We start from the raw sequence: 14,378 nt of genomic DNA, 5'->3' as shown, positions 1-14,378 counted from the left end.
AAGAAATAAAACTATTTACACGGGAAAGCTCCCAACAAGGAAAAGAAGAACAGGAAATCTTTTTGGGTTCTCTTTTTAATTACTACTACAAGCATGGAAATTAAAACTAGCTAAAAGCTACAACTAATTTTTTTGGTTTTTCTTAAGGTTTATTAAACACACAAGAAGAAAGCATAAAAAGAGAAAATAAACTAGCATGGATATTATAGTGAAAGAGTATGAGCACCGACATCTAGCAATGAGTGTGTGAACATGAATGTAATGTCAGTGAGAAATACGTACTCCCCCAAGCTTAGGCTTTTGGCCTAAGTGGGTTTATTGCCACGGATGGCCTGGCGGATATCCAAAGTTGTAGTTGGGGTCGTACTGAGATGTAGCAGTCATTGCATCGTGGGCTGCAGCTTGGAGGCGAGCTATCGCAGCCCTCCTCTTATACTATTCCGCCTCCTCTCTGGTTATAAAATATCTCCCTTTTGCCTGAAAGTCAAAGAATGTAGAAGCAGGGAGAGTGACGTGATAGGTGCGTCGTCTGTCAAAGATTAGTCGGTACTGGAGGAACTGATCGTTCCTCTCAACAAAATGATGACGAACCATAGCCTCATAGTCCAAATAAGCAGGAGGCAACTCAATATCATCCGCATGTATGGTTATACCAAGAAAACTAGCTATACAGGTTGCATAAATTCCACCAAAGAAATCTCCATTATATCTATTATGATGCAACCTACGTGCAACAATGGCTCCCAAATTATAATGTTTATCTCCTAACACAACACTCCTAAGAATACTAAGGTCAGGGACACAAATATGACATGCTTCATCTTTACCATTTACGCACCTACCTATGAAGAGAGCAAAATAATGGCAGGAAAATGAATGCTCCCTATGGTAGCTTGTGCTATATCTCTAGATTCCCCCATAGTTATACTAGCAAGAAAATCTCTAAACTCATATCTGCGAGGTTCACTAGTACTACCCCATTGTGGAAGTTTGCAAGCAGTGGTAAAATCCTCTAAGTCCATAGTATAAGAATTTTCAAAGAGATCAAACAGGACAGTTTGAGAATTGCGTGAAGATGAAAATTGAAGCCTCCTCACAAAGGAACTAGTGAGATAGTGGTACTGATGACACTTTTCTACCTCGAAGCTCACAAGATCAGCGTTACACAAATATGCGTTAAATTCTTCCTTAATTCCTACTCGATCCATGAAGTCCTCTGAAGGCCATTCACAAGGCCGCACTGGGGCGTCCCTTGGTGGTTCATCATCAGCATCATGCGTTGCAAGCCTGTGTCCTTGCTTCCTTGAAGGACCACCTTGGTACATTTTCCTAGACATATTTCTTCTTCTGAAAAAATTCTGAAATTTTTAGTAACTTCAAATAAAAGTGAACCAAGCTCAACAAAATTGAAAGCAACTACTCCTACAAGTGCCTAGGACCTATATCATGCATTAGAACTACTTGGAACCATATAAATTTGACATGCAAGCTGAAGAACATGGTCACCTAGGCAGCACAAATTTGCAATGAATAAAGCACTAGAACAAAAACTAATTGGACCAATGGAGGAGTCACATACCAAGGAACAATCCCCCAAAGTAGTTTTGTGAGAGGTGCTTTGAGCAAGGAGATCGAAAATCGCAACAAAATGAGCTAGAACTCGTGCTTGAGCTGGATGGTGATTTTATTTGGGAGGAAGAAGAAGTGTGTGGGTGCAGGAATAAGTGGAGGGGAGCCACCGTGGGCCCATGAGGTAGGGGGCATGCCTAGGAGGGTGGGCGCGCCCTGGACCCTCATGGCTAGGTGCTTGCTCCACCTGCTGTGTTCTCAGCGCCAGATATTCTCAAATATTCCTGAAAATCATATTAAATTGGCAGGGCATTTGGAGAAATTTTATTTTCAGGGTATTTTTATATTGCACGGATAATTCAGAAAACTGACAGAAAATACTATTTTTACTTTATTTCAACTAAATAATAGAAAGTAAAAGGAGGGTACAGAAGGTTGTGCTTTCTAACTTCATCCATCTCATGCTCATCAAAAGGAATCCACTAACAAGGTTGATCAAGTCTTGTTAACAAACTCATTTCGAGTAACATGAAACCGAAGAAATTTCGAATGGCACTATGTTACCTCAATGGGGATATGCACATCCCCAACAATAATAATATCATATTTCTTCTTGACAGTAGGAAGAGGAAATTCAAAACCTCCAAAAATAATCGATGGAATTTTTCCAATAGAATTGATACTGTGGACTTGAGGTTGTTTCCTCGGAAAGTGTACCGTATGCTCATTACCATTAACATGAGAAGTGACATTGCCTTTGTTGCAATCAATAACAGCCCCTGCAGTACTCAAAAAGGGTCTTCCAAGAATAATAGACATACTATCGTCCTCGGGAATATTAAGAATAACAAAGTCTGTTAAAATAGTAAAGTTTGCAACCACAACAGGCACATCCTCACAAATACCGACATGTATAGCAGTTGATTTATCAGCCATTTGCAAAGATATTTCAGTGGGTGTCAACTTATTCAAATCAAGTCTACGATATAAAGAGAGAGGCATAACACTATCACTGGCTCCAAGATCACACAAAGCAGTTTTAACATAATTTCTTTTAATGGAGCATGGTATAGTGGGCACTCCTGGATCTCCTAACTTCTTAGGTATTCCACCCTTGAAAGTGTAATTAGCAAGCATGGTGGAAATTTCAGCTTCCGGTGTCTTTCTTTTATTAGTGATATTATCTTTCATATACTTAGCATAAGGATTCGTTTTGAGCATATCAGTTAATCGCATACGCAAAAATATAGGTCTAATCATTTTAGCAAAGCGCTCAAAATCCACATCATCCTTTTTCTTGGATGGTTTGGGAGGAAAAGGCATGGGTTTCTGAACCCATGGTTCTCTTTCTTTACCATGTTTCCTAGCAACAAAGTCTCTCTTATCATAACGTTGATTCTTTGATTGTGGGTTATCAAGATCAACAGCAGGTTCAATTTCTATATCATTATCATTACTGGGTTGAGCATCAACATGAACATCATCATTAACATTTTCATTAGGTTCATGTTCATTACCAGATTGTGTTTCAGCATCAGAAATAGAAATATCATTGGGATTCTCAGGTGGTTCAGAAATAGGTTCACTAGAAGCATGCAAAGTCCTATCATTTTTCTTTTTCTTCCTTTTAGAAGGACTAGGTGTTGGAAATATGCCCTAGACGCAATAATAAATTAGTTATTATTATATTTCCTTGTTCATGATAATCGTTTGTTATCCATGCTAGAATTGTATTGATAGGAAACTCAGATACATGTGTGGATACATAGACAACACCATGTCCCTAGTAAGCCTCTAGTTGACTAGCTCGTTGATCAATAGATGGTTACGGTTTCCTGACCATGGACATTGGATGTAATTGATAACGGGATCACATCATTAGGAGAATGATGTGATGGACAAAGACCCAATCCTAAGCCTAGCACAAGATCATGTAGTTCGTATGCTAAAGCTTTTCTAATGTCAAGTATCATTTCCTTAGACCATGAGATTGTGCAACTCCCGGATAGCGTAGGAGTGCTTTGGGTGTGCCAAATGTCACAACGTAATTGGGTGGCTATAAAGGTACACTACAGGTATCTCCGAAAGTGTCTATTGGGTTGGCACGAATCGAGACTGGGATTTGTCACTCCGTGTAAACGGAGAGGTATCTCTGGGCCCACTCGGTAGGACATCATCATAATGTGCACAATGTGATCAAGGAGTTGATCACGGGATGATGTGTTACGAAACGAGTAAAGAGACTTGCTGGTAACGAGATTGAACAAGGTATCGGGATACCGACGATCGAATCTGGGGCAAGTATCGTACCGCTAGACAAAGGGAATTGTATATGGGATTGATTAAGTCCTTGACATCGTGGTTCATCCGATGAGATCATCGTGGAACATGTGGGAGCCAACATGGGTATCCAGATCCCGCTGTTGGTTATTGACCGGAGAGTCATCTCGGTCATGTCTGCATGTCTCCCGAACCCGTAGGGTCTACACACTTTAGGTTCGGTGACGCTAGGGTTATAGAGATATTAGTATGCGGTAACCCGAAAGTTGTTCGGAGTCCCGGATGAGATCCCGAACGTCACGAGGAGTTCCGGAATGGTCCGGAGGTAAAGATTTATATATGGGAAGTCTTGTTTTGGTCGCCGGAAAAGTTTCGCGCATTATCGGTATTGTACCGGGAGTGCCGAAAGGGGTCCGGGGGTCCACCAAGGGGGTCCACCTGCCCCGGGGGGGCACATGGGCTGTAGGGGTGTGCGCCTTGGCCTATATGGGCCAAGGGCACCAGCCCCAAGAGGCCCATGCGCCAAGAGATAAGGGAAAGAAAGAGTCCTAAAGGGGGAAGGCACCTCCTAGGTGCCTTGGGGAGGATGGACTCCTCCCTGGCCGCACCCTTCCTTGGAGGAAGGGCCAAGGCTGCGCCCCCCCCCCTCTCCCTTGGCCCTATATATAGTGGGGAGAAGGGAGGGCAGCCGCACCTAAGCCCTGGCGCCTCCCTCTCCCTCCCATGACACATCTCCCTCCTCCCGCAGCGCTTGGCGAAGCCCTGTTGGAATCCCGCTACTTCCAGCACCACGCCGTCGTGCTGCTGGATCTCCATCAACCTCTCCTCCCCCCTTGCTGGATCAAGAAGGAGGAGACGTCGCTGCTCTGTGCGTGTGTTGAACGTGGAGGTGCCGTCCGTTTGGCGCTAGGATCATCGGTGATTTGGATCACGACGAGTACGACTCCATCAACCCCGTTCTCTTGAACGCTTCCGCGCGCGATCTACAAGGGTATGTAGATCCACTCCTCCCTCGTTGCTAGATGACTCCATAGATAGATCTTGGTGACACGTAGGAAAATTTTGAATTTATGCTACGTTCCCCAACAGTGGCATCATGAGCTAGGTCTATGCGTAGTTTCTATGCACGAGTAGAACACAAAGTAGTTGTGGGCGTTGATTTTGTTCAATATGCTTACCGTTACTAGTCCAATCTTGATTCGGTGGCATTGTGGGATGAAGCGGCCCGGACCGACCTTACACGTACTCTTACGTGAGACTGGTTCCACTGACTGACATGCGCTAGTTGCATAAGGTGGCTAGCGGGTGTCTGTCTCTCCCACTTTAGTCGGATCGGATTCGATGAAAAGGGTCCTTATGAAGGGTAAATAGCAATTGGCATATCACGTTGTGGTTTTTGCGTAGGTAAGAAACGTTCTTGCTAGAAACCCATAGCAGCCACGTAAAACATGCAAACAACAATTAGAGGACGTCTAACTTGTTTTTGCAGGGTATGCTATGTGATGTGATATGGCCAAAAGGATGTGATGAATGATATATGTGATGTATGAGATTGATCATGTTCTTGTAATAGGAATCACGACTTGCATGTCGATGAGTATGACAACCGGCAGGAGCCATAGGAGTTGTCTTAATTTATTGTATGACCTGCATGTCAATGAAAACGCCATGTAATTACTTTACTTTATTGCTAACCGTTAGCTATAGTAGTAGAAGTAATAGTTGGCGAGAAAACTTCATGAAGACACGATGATGGAGATCATGGTGTCATGCCGGTGACGATGATGATCATGGAGCCCCGAAGATGGAGATCAAGAGGAGCAAAGTGATGATGGCCATATCATGTCACTATTTGATTGCATGTGATGTTTATCATGTTTATGCATCTTGTTTACTTAGAACGACGGTAGTAAATAAGATGATCCCTCATAATAATTTCAAGAAAGTGTTCCCCCTAACTGTGCACCGTTGCGACAGTTCGTTGTTTCGAAGCACCACGTGATGATCGGGTGTTAGATTCTAACGTTCACATACAACGGGTGTAAGACAGATTTACACACGCGAAACACTTAGGTTGACTTGACGAGCCTAGCATGTACAGACATGGCCTCGGAACACAAGAGACCGAAAGGTCGAGCATGAGTCGTATGGTAGATACGATCAACATGAAGATGTTCACCGATAATGACTAGTCCGTCTCACGTGATGATCGGACACGGCCTAGTTGAATCGGATCATGTAATCACTTAGATGACTAGAGGGATGTCTATCTGAGTGGGAGTTCACAAGATGAACTTAATTCTCCTGAACATAGTCAAAAGGTCTTCGCAAATTATGTCGTAGCTCGTGCTTCAGTTCTACTGTTTAGATATGTTCCTAGAGAAAATTTAGTTGAAAGTTGATAGTAGTAATTATGCGGACTAGGTCCGTAAACTGAGGTTTGTCCTCATTGCTTCATAGAAGGCTTATGTCCTTAATGCACCGCTCAGTGTGCTGAACCTCGAACGTTGTCTATGGATGTTGCGAACATCTGACATACACATTTTGATAACTACATGATAGTTTAGTTAAACGGCTTAGAGTTGAGGCACCGAAGACGTTTTGAAACGTCGCGAAACATATGAGATGTTTCGAGGGCTGAAATTGGGATTTCAGGCTCGTGCCCACGTCAAGAGGTATAAGACCTCCGACGATTTTCTTAGCCTGCAAACTAAGGGAGAAAAACTCAATTGTTGAACTTGTGCTCAGATTGTCTGAGTACAACAATCGCTTGGATCGAGTGGGAGTTGATCTTCCAGATGAAATAGTGATGGTTCTCCGAAGTCATTACCACCAAGCTGCTTGAGCTTCGTGATGAACTATAATATATCAGGGACATATATGATGATCCTTGAGATATTCGCGATGTTTGACACCACAAAAGTAGAGATCAAGAAGGAGCATCAATTGTTGGTGGTTGGTGAAACCACTAGTTTCAAGAAGGGCAAGGGCAAAAGGGATGCTTCATGAAACGGCAAATTAGCTGCTGCTCTAGTGAAGAAACCCAAGGTTGAACCCAAACCCGAGACTAAGTGCTTCTGTAATAAAGGGAACAGCCACTGGAGCAGAATTACCCTAGATACTTGGTAGATAAGAAGGCTGGCAAGGTCGATAGAAGTATATTGGATGTATTATGTTAATGTGTACTTTACTAGTACTCCTAGTAGCACCAGGGTATTAGATACCGGTTCGGTTGCTAAGTGTTAGTAACTCAAAATAAAAGCTATGGAATAAATGGAGACTAGCTAAAGGTGAGATGACGATATGTGTTGGAAGTATTTCCAAGGTTGATCAAATATCGTACGCTCCCTCTACCATCGAGATTGGTGTTTGCATTGAGCATAGACATGATTGGATTATGTCTATCGCAATACGGTTATTCATTTAAAGAGAATAATGGTTACTCTGTTTATTTGAATAATACCTTCAATGGTCTTACACCTGAAATGAATGGTTTATTGAATCTCGATCGTAGTGATACACATGTTCATGCCAAAAGATAGTAATGATAGTACCACCTACTTGTGGCACTGCCACGTAAGTCATATCGGTATAAAATGCATGAAGAAGCTCCATGTTGATGGATCTTTGGGCTCACTTGTTTTGAAAGGTTTGAGACATGCGAACCATGTCTATTGGTGTATATGCATGAAGAAACTCCATATAAATGGACCGTTTGGACTCACTTGATTTTGAATCACTTGAGACATGCAAATCATACCACATGGGCAAGATGACTGAAAGCCTCGTTTTCAGTAAAATGGAACTAGAAAGCAACTTGTTGGAAGTAATACATTTTGATGTGTGCAATCCAATGAGTGCTGAGGCATGTAGTGGATATCGTTATGTTCTTACTTCACAGATGATTTGAGTAGATGTTGAGTATATTTACTTGATGAATCACGAGTCTGAATTATTGAAAGGTTCAAGTAATTTCAGGGTGAAGTTGAAAGATCGTAGTGACAAGAGGATAAAATATCTATGATATGATCATAGAGATGAATATCTGAATTACGAGTTTGGCACAGAATTAAGACATTGTGGAAATTATTTCACAACTAATACAGCCTGGAACACCATAGTGTGATGGTGTGTCCGAACATCATAACTGCACCCTATTGGATATGATGCATACCATGATGTCTCTTATCGAATTACCACAATAGTTTATGGGTTAGGCATTAAAGACAACCACATTCACTTTAAATAGGGCACCACGTAATTCCGATGAGATGACACCATATGAACTATGGTTTAGAGAAACCTAAGCTGTCATTTCTTAGAATTTTGGGGCTGCGACGCTTATGTGAAAAAGTTTCAGGCTGATAAGCTCGAACCCAAAGCGGATAAATGCATCTTCATAGGACACCCAAAACAGTTGGGTATACCTCCTGTCTCAGATCCGAAAGCAATAAGGGATTGTTTCTAGAATCGGGTCCTTTCTCGAGGAAAAGTTTCTCTCGAAAGAATTGAGTGGGAGGATGGTGGAGACTTGATGAGGTTGTTGAACCGTCTCTTCAACTAGTGTGTGGCAGGGCACAGGAGTTGTTCCTGTGGCACCTACACCAATTGAAGTGGAAGCTTATGATAGTGATCATGAAACTTCAGATCAAGTCACTACCAAACCTCGTGGGATGACAAGGATGCGTACTACTTCAGAGTGGTACGTAATCCTGTCTTGGAAGTCATGTTGCTAGACAACAATGAACCTACGAGCTATGGAGAAGCGATGGTGGGCCTGGATTCCAAAATGGCTCGAGGCCATATAATCCGAGAGAGGATCCATATATGAAAACAAAGTGTAGACTTTGGGAGAACTACTTGATGGTCGTAAGGCTGTTAGGTACATATGGATTTTAAAAGGAAGACGGACAATGATGGTAGGTATCACCATTAAGAAAGCTCGACTTGTCATTAAGATGTTTTCCGACAAGTTCAAGGAGTTGACTACGATGAGACTTTCTCACTCGTAGCGATGCTAAGAGTCTGTTGGAATTATATTAGCAATTACTGCATTATTTGTGAAATCTTGCAGATAGGATGCCAAAAAACCATTGTTTCCTTGACGATTTTTGAGGAAAGGTTGTATGTGATACAACCGGAAGGTTTTGTTAATCCTGAAAGATGCTAATAAGTATGCAAAGCTCCAGCAATCCTTCTAAGGACTGGAGTAAGCATCTCGGAGTTGAAATGTATGCTTTGATAAGATGATCAAAGATTTTGGGTGTATACAAAGTTTATGAGAAACTTGTATTTCCGAAGAAGTGAGTGGGAGCACTATAGAATTTCTGATGAATATATGTTGTTGACATGTTGTTAATCAGAAATGACATAGAATTTCTGGAAAGCATATAGGGTTATTTGGAAAGTATTTTTCAATGGAAAGCCTGGATTGAGCTACTTGAACATTGAGCATCAAGATCTATAAGGATAGATCAAAATTCTTAATGGTACTTTCAAATGAGCACATACCTTGACATGATCTTGAAGGTGTTCAAGATGGACTAGTCAAAGAAGGAGTTCTTGCCTGAGTTGTAAGGTATGAAGTTAAGACTTAAAGCTCGACCACGGCAGAAGAAAGAGGAAGGACGAAGGTCGTCCCCTATGCTTTTGTCATAGGCTCTATACGGTATGCCATGCTGAGTACCGCACCTGATGTGTGCCTTGCCACATATCTGGCAAGAGGGTACAAAGGTAATCTAGGAGTAGATCACCAGATAGCGGTCTAAATTATCCTTAGAGGAATAAGGATATGTTTCTCGGTTATGGAGGTGATAAAGAGTTCGACGTAAAGAGTTACGTCGATGCAAGCTTAACACCTATCCGGATAGCTCTGAGTAGAGATACCGGATACGTATAATGGAGCAACAATTTAGAATAGCTCCAAGTAGAACAGTTATTTGAAATGGCTCCAAATATAGCGTAGTAGCTGCATCTACAAGATGACATAGAGATTTGTGAAGTACATATGGATCTGAAAGATTCAGACCCGTTGACTATAACATCTCTCACAAGCATAACATGTTCAAACCCAGAACTCATCGAGTGTTAATCACATGGTAATGTGAACAAGATTATTGACTCTAGTAAACTCTTTGGGTGTTAGTCACATGGGGATGTGACCTTGAGTGTTAATCACATATCGATGTGAACTGGATTATTGACTCTAGTGCAAGTGGGAGACTGTTGGAAATATGCCATAGAGGCAATAATAAATTAGTTATTGTTATATTTCCTTGTTCATGATAATCGTTTGTTATCCATGCTAGAATTGTATTGATAGGAAACTCAGATACATGTGTGGATACATAGACAACACCATGTCCCTAGTAAGCCTCTAGTTGACTAGCTCGTTGATCAATAGATGGTTACGGTTTCCTGACCATGGACATTGGATGTCATTGATAACGGGATCACATCATTAGGAGAATGATGTGATGGACAAAGACCCAATCCTAAGCCTAGCACAAGATCATGTAGTTCGTATGCTAAAGCTTTTCTAATGTCAAGTATCATTTCCTTAGACCATGAGATTGTGCAACTCCTGGATACCGTAGGAGTGCTTTGGGTGTGCCAAACGTCACAACGTAACTGGGTGGCTATAAAGGTACACTACAGGTATCTCCGAAAGTGTCTGTTGGGTTGGCACGAATCGAGACTGGGATTTGTCACTCCGTGTAAACGGAGAGGTATCTCTGGGCCCACTCGGTAGTGCATCATCATAATGTGCTCAAAGTGACCAAGTGTCTGGTCACGGGATCATGCATTACAGTACGAGTAAAGGAGACTTGCCGGTAACGAGATTGAACAAGGTATCGGGATACCGACGATCGAATCTCGGGCAAGTATCGTACCAGCTAGACAAAGGGAATTGTATACGGGATTGATTAAGTCCTTGACATCGTGGTTCATCCGATGAGATCATCGTGGAACATGTGGGAGCCAACATGGGTATCCAGATCCCGCTTGTTGTTATTGACCGGAGAGTCATCTCGGTCATGTCTGCATGTCTCCCGAACCCGTAGGGTCTACACACTTAAGGTTCGGTGACGCTAGGGTTATAGAGATATTAGTATGCGGTAACCCGAAAGTTGTTCGGAGTCCCGGATGAGATCCCGGACGTCACGAGGAGTTCCGGAATGGTCCGGAGGTAAAGATTTATATATGGGAAGTCTTGTTTTGGTCGCCGGAAAAGTTTCGCGCATTATCGGTATTGTACCGGGAGTGCCGAAAGGGGTCCGGGGGTCCACCAAGGGGGTCCACCTGCCCCGGGGGGCCACATGGGCTGTAGGGGTGTGCGCCTTGGCCTATATGGGCCAAGGGCACCAGCCCCAAGAGGCCCATGTGCCAAGAGATAAGGGAAAGAAAGAGTCCTAAAGGGGGAAGGCACCTCCTAGGTGCCTTGGGGAGGATGGACTCCTCCCTGGCCGCACCCTTCCTTGGAGGAAGGGCCAAGGCTGCGCCCCCCCTCTCCCTTGGCCCTATATATAGTGGGGGGAAGGGAGGGCAGCCGCACCTAAGCCCTGGCGCCTCCCTCTCCCTCCCATGACACATCTCCCTCCTCCCGCAGCGCTTGGCGAAGCCCTGTTGGAATCCCGCTACTTCCAGCACCACGCCGTCGTGCTGCTGGATCTCCATCAACCTCTCCTCCCCCCTTGCTGGACCAAGAAGGAGGAGACGTTGCTGCTCCGTACGTGTGTTGAACGCGGAGGTGCCGTCCGTTCGGCGCTAGGATCATCGGTGATTTGGATCATGACGAGTACGACTCCATCAACCCCGTTCTCTTGAACGCTTCCGCGCGCGATCTACAAGGGTATGTAGATCCACTCCTCCCTTGTTGCTAGATGACTCCATAGATAGATCTTGGTGACACGTAGGAAAATTTTGAATTTATGCTACGTTCCCCAACACTAGGTGCATCTATATTATTTTTCTAAGAATCTTGCTCAATTCTCTTAGGGTGGCCTTCAGGATACAAAGGTTCCAGAGTCATCTTACCAGTTCTAGTAGCCACTCTAACAGCATAGTCATTATTCTTACTATTCAATTCATTGGGCAAATCATCTTGAGCTTTAAGTACTTGTTCTACTTGAGTGGTAACCATAGAAGCATGTTTACTAATGAGTTTAAGTTCACCTTTAACTCTAGACATATAATCACCCAAGTGTTCAATCATATAAGCATTTTGTTTCAATTGTCTACCAAAGTAAGCATTGAAGTCTTCTTGCCTAACCATAAAGTTATCAAACTCATCCAAACATTGGCTAGCAAACTTAATAGGAGGGATGATACGTCTCCGTCGTATCTATAATTTTTGATTATTCCATGCCAATATTCTACAACTTTCATATACTTTTGGCAACTTTTTATACTATTTTTGGGACTAACATATTGATCCAGTGCCCAGTGCCAGTTCATGTTTGTTGCATGTTTTTTGTTTTGCAGAATATCCATATCAAACGGAGTCCAAATGGGATAAAAACTGACGGAGATTTTTTTGGAATATATATGATTTTTGGGAAGAAAAATCCACGTGAGACGATGCCCGAGGGGGCCACGAGGCAGGGGGTGCGCCCCTGACCCTCGTGGCCACCCTGTAAGGCGGTTGATGCCCTTCTTTCGCTGCAAGAAATCTAATATCCGGATAGAGATCGTGCTAAAATTTCAGCCCAATCGGAGTTACGGATCTTCAGGAATATAAGAAACGGTGAAAGGGTAGAATCTGAGAAGGCAGAAACAGAGAGAGAGAGAGAGAGATCCAATCTCGGAGGGGCTCTCGCCCCTCCCACGCCATGGAGGCCAAGGACCAGAGGGGAAACCCTTCTCCCATCTAGGGAGGAGGTCAAGGAAGGAGAAGACAAAGGGCCCCCCTCTCCCCTTCTTTTCTGGTGGCGCCGGAACACTGCCGTGATCATCATCATCACCGCAATCTTCATCAACAACTTCACCGCCATCATCACCAACTCTTCCCCCCTCTATGCAGCGGTGTAACCTCTCTCTTACCCGCTGTAATATCTACTTAAACATGGTGCTCAACGCTATATATTATTTCCCAATGATGTATGGCTATCCTATGATGTTTGAGTAGATCCGTTTGTCCTATGGGCTATTTGATGATCGTGATTGGTTTGAGTTGCATGTTTTATTATTGATGATGTCCTATGGTGCTCTCCATGTCGCGCAAGCATGAGGGATCCCCGTTGTAGGGTGTTGCAATACGTTCATGATTCGCTTATAGTGGGTTGCGTGAGTGACTGCACAAACCCGAGTAAGGGGGTCGTTGCATATGGGATAAAGAGGACTTGATGCTTTAATGCTATGGTTGGGTTTTACCTTAATGATCTTTAGTAGTTGTGGATGCTTGCTAAAGTTCCAATCATAAGTGCATATGATCCAAGTAGAGAAAGTATGTTAGCTTATGCCTCTCCCTCATATAAAATTGCAATAGTGATTACCGGTCTAGTTATCGATTGCCTAGGGACAAATAACTTTCTCGTAACAAAAAGCTCTTTACTAAAACTAACTTAGTTGTGTCTTTATCTAAACATCCCCTACTTTTTATTTACTTGCTCTTTATTATCTTGCAAACCTATCCAAAAACACCTACAAAGGACTTCTAGTTTCATACTTGTTCTAGGTAAAGCGAACGTTAAGTGTGCGTAGAGTTGTATTGGTGGTCGATAGAACTTGAGGGAATATTTGTTATACCTTTAGCTCCTCGTTGGGTTCGACACTATTACTTATCGAAAGAGGCTACAATTGATCCCCTATACTTGTGGCTTATCAAGGGATCTCAGCTTTATCATATATATAGAGAGAATTTTCCTTTACTACCTCTGTCGGGTTATCAAGACCATGTATTTCTTCAATAGGAGGTAAATTCTTAACATCTTTAGCTTTAATACCCTTTTCTTTCATAGATTTCTTTGCCTCTTGCATATCTTCAAGATTGAGAAATAGAACACCTCTTTTCTTCGGAGTTGGGTTAGGAATAGGCTCAGGAGCTAGCTCAAAAAGTGTCCAATTATTTTCATTTGTCAACATATTATTCAATAGAATTTCAGCTTCATCTGGTGTTCTTTCCCTGAAAACGGAACCAGCACAACTATCCAGGTAATCTTTGGAAGCATCGGTTAGTCCATTATAAAAGATATCAAGTATTTCATTTTTCTTAGGAGGATGATCAGCCAAAACATTAAGTAATTGGAGAAGCCTCCCCCAAGATTGTGGGAGACTCTCTTCTTCAATTTGCACAAAATTATATATTTCCCTTAGAGCAGCTTGTTTCTTATGAGCAGGGAAATATTTAGCAGAGAAGTAATAAATCATATCCTGGGGACTACACACACAACCAGGATCAAGAGAATTAAGCCATATCTTAGCGTCACCCTTTAATGAGAACGGAAATATTTTAAGGATATAAAAGTAGCGAGTTCTCTCATCATTAGTGAACAGGGCGGCTATATCATTTAATTTAGTAAGATGTGCCA

Source organism: Triticum urartu, chromosome 6, assembly GCF_003073215.2.
Source record: "Triticum urartu cultivar G1812 chromosome 6, Tu2.1, whole genome shotgun sequence".
NCBI classification, from domain to species: Eukaryota; Viridiplantae; Streptophyta; class Magnoliopsida; order Poales; family Poaceae; genus Triticum; species Triticum urartu.
The sequence above is the reverse complement of the archived record's forward strand: the minus strand, read 5'-3'. Positions refer to the sequence as shown.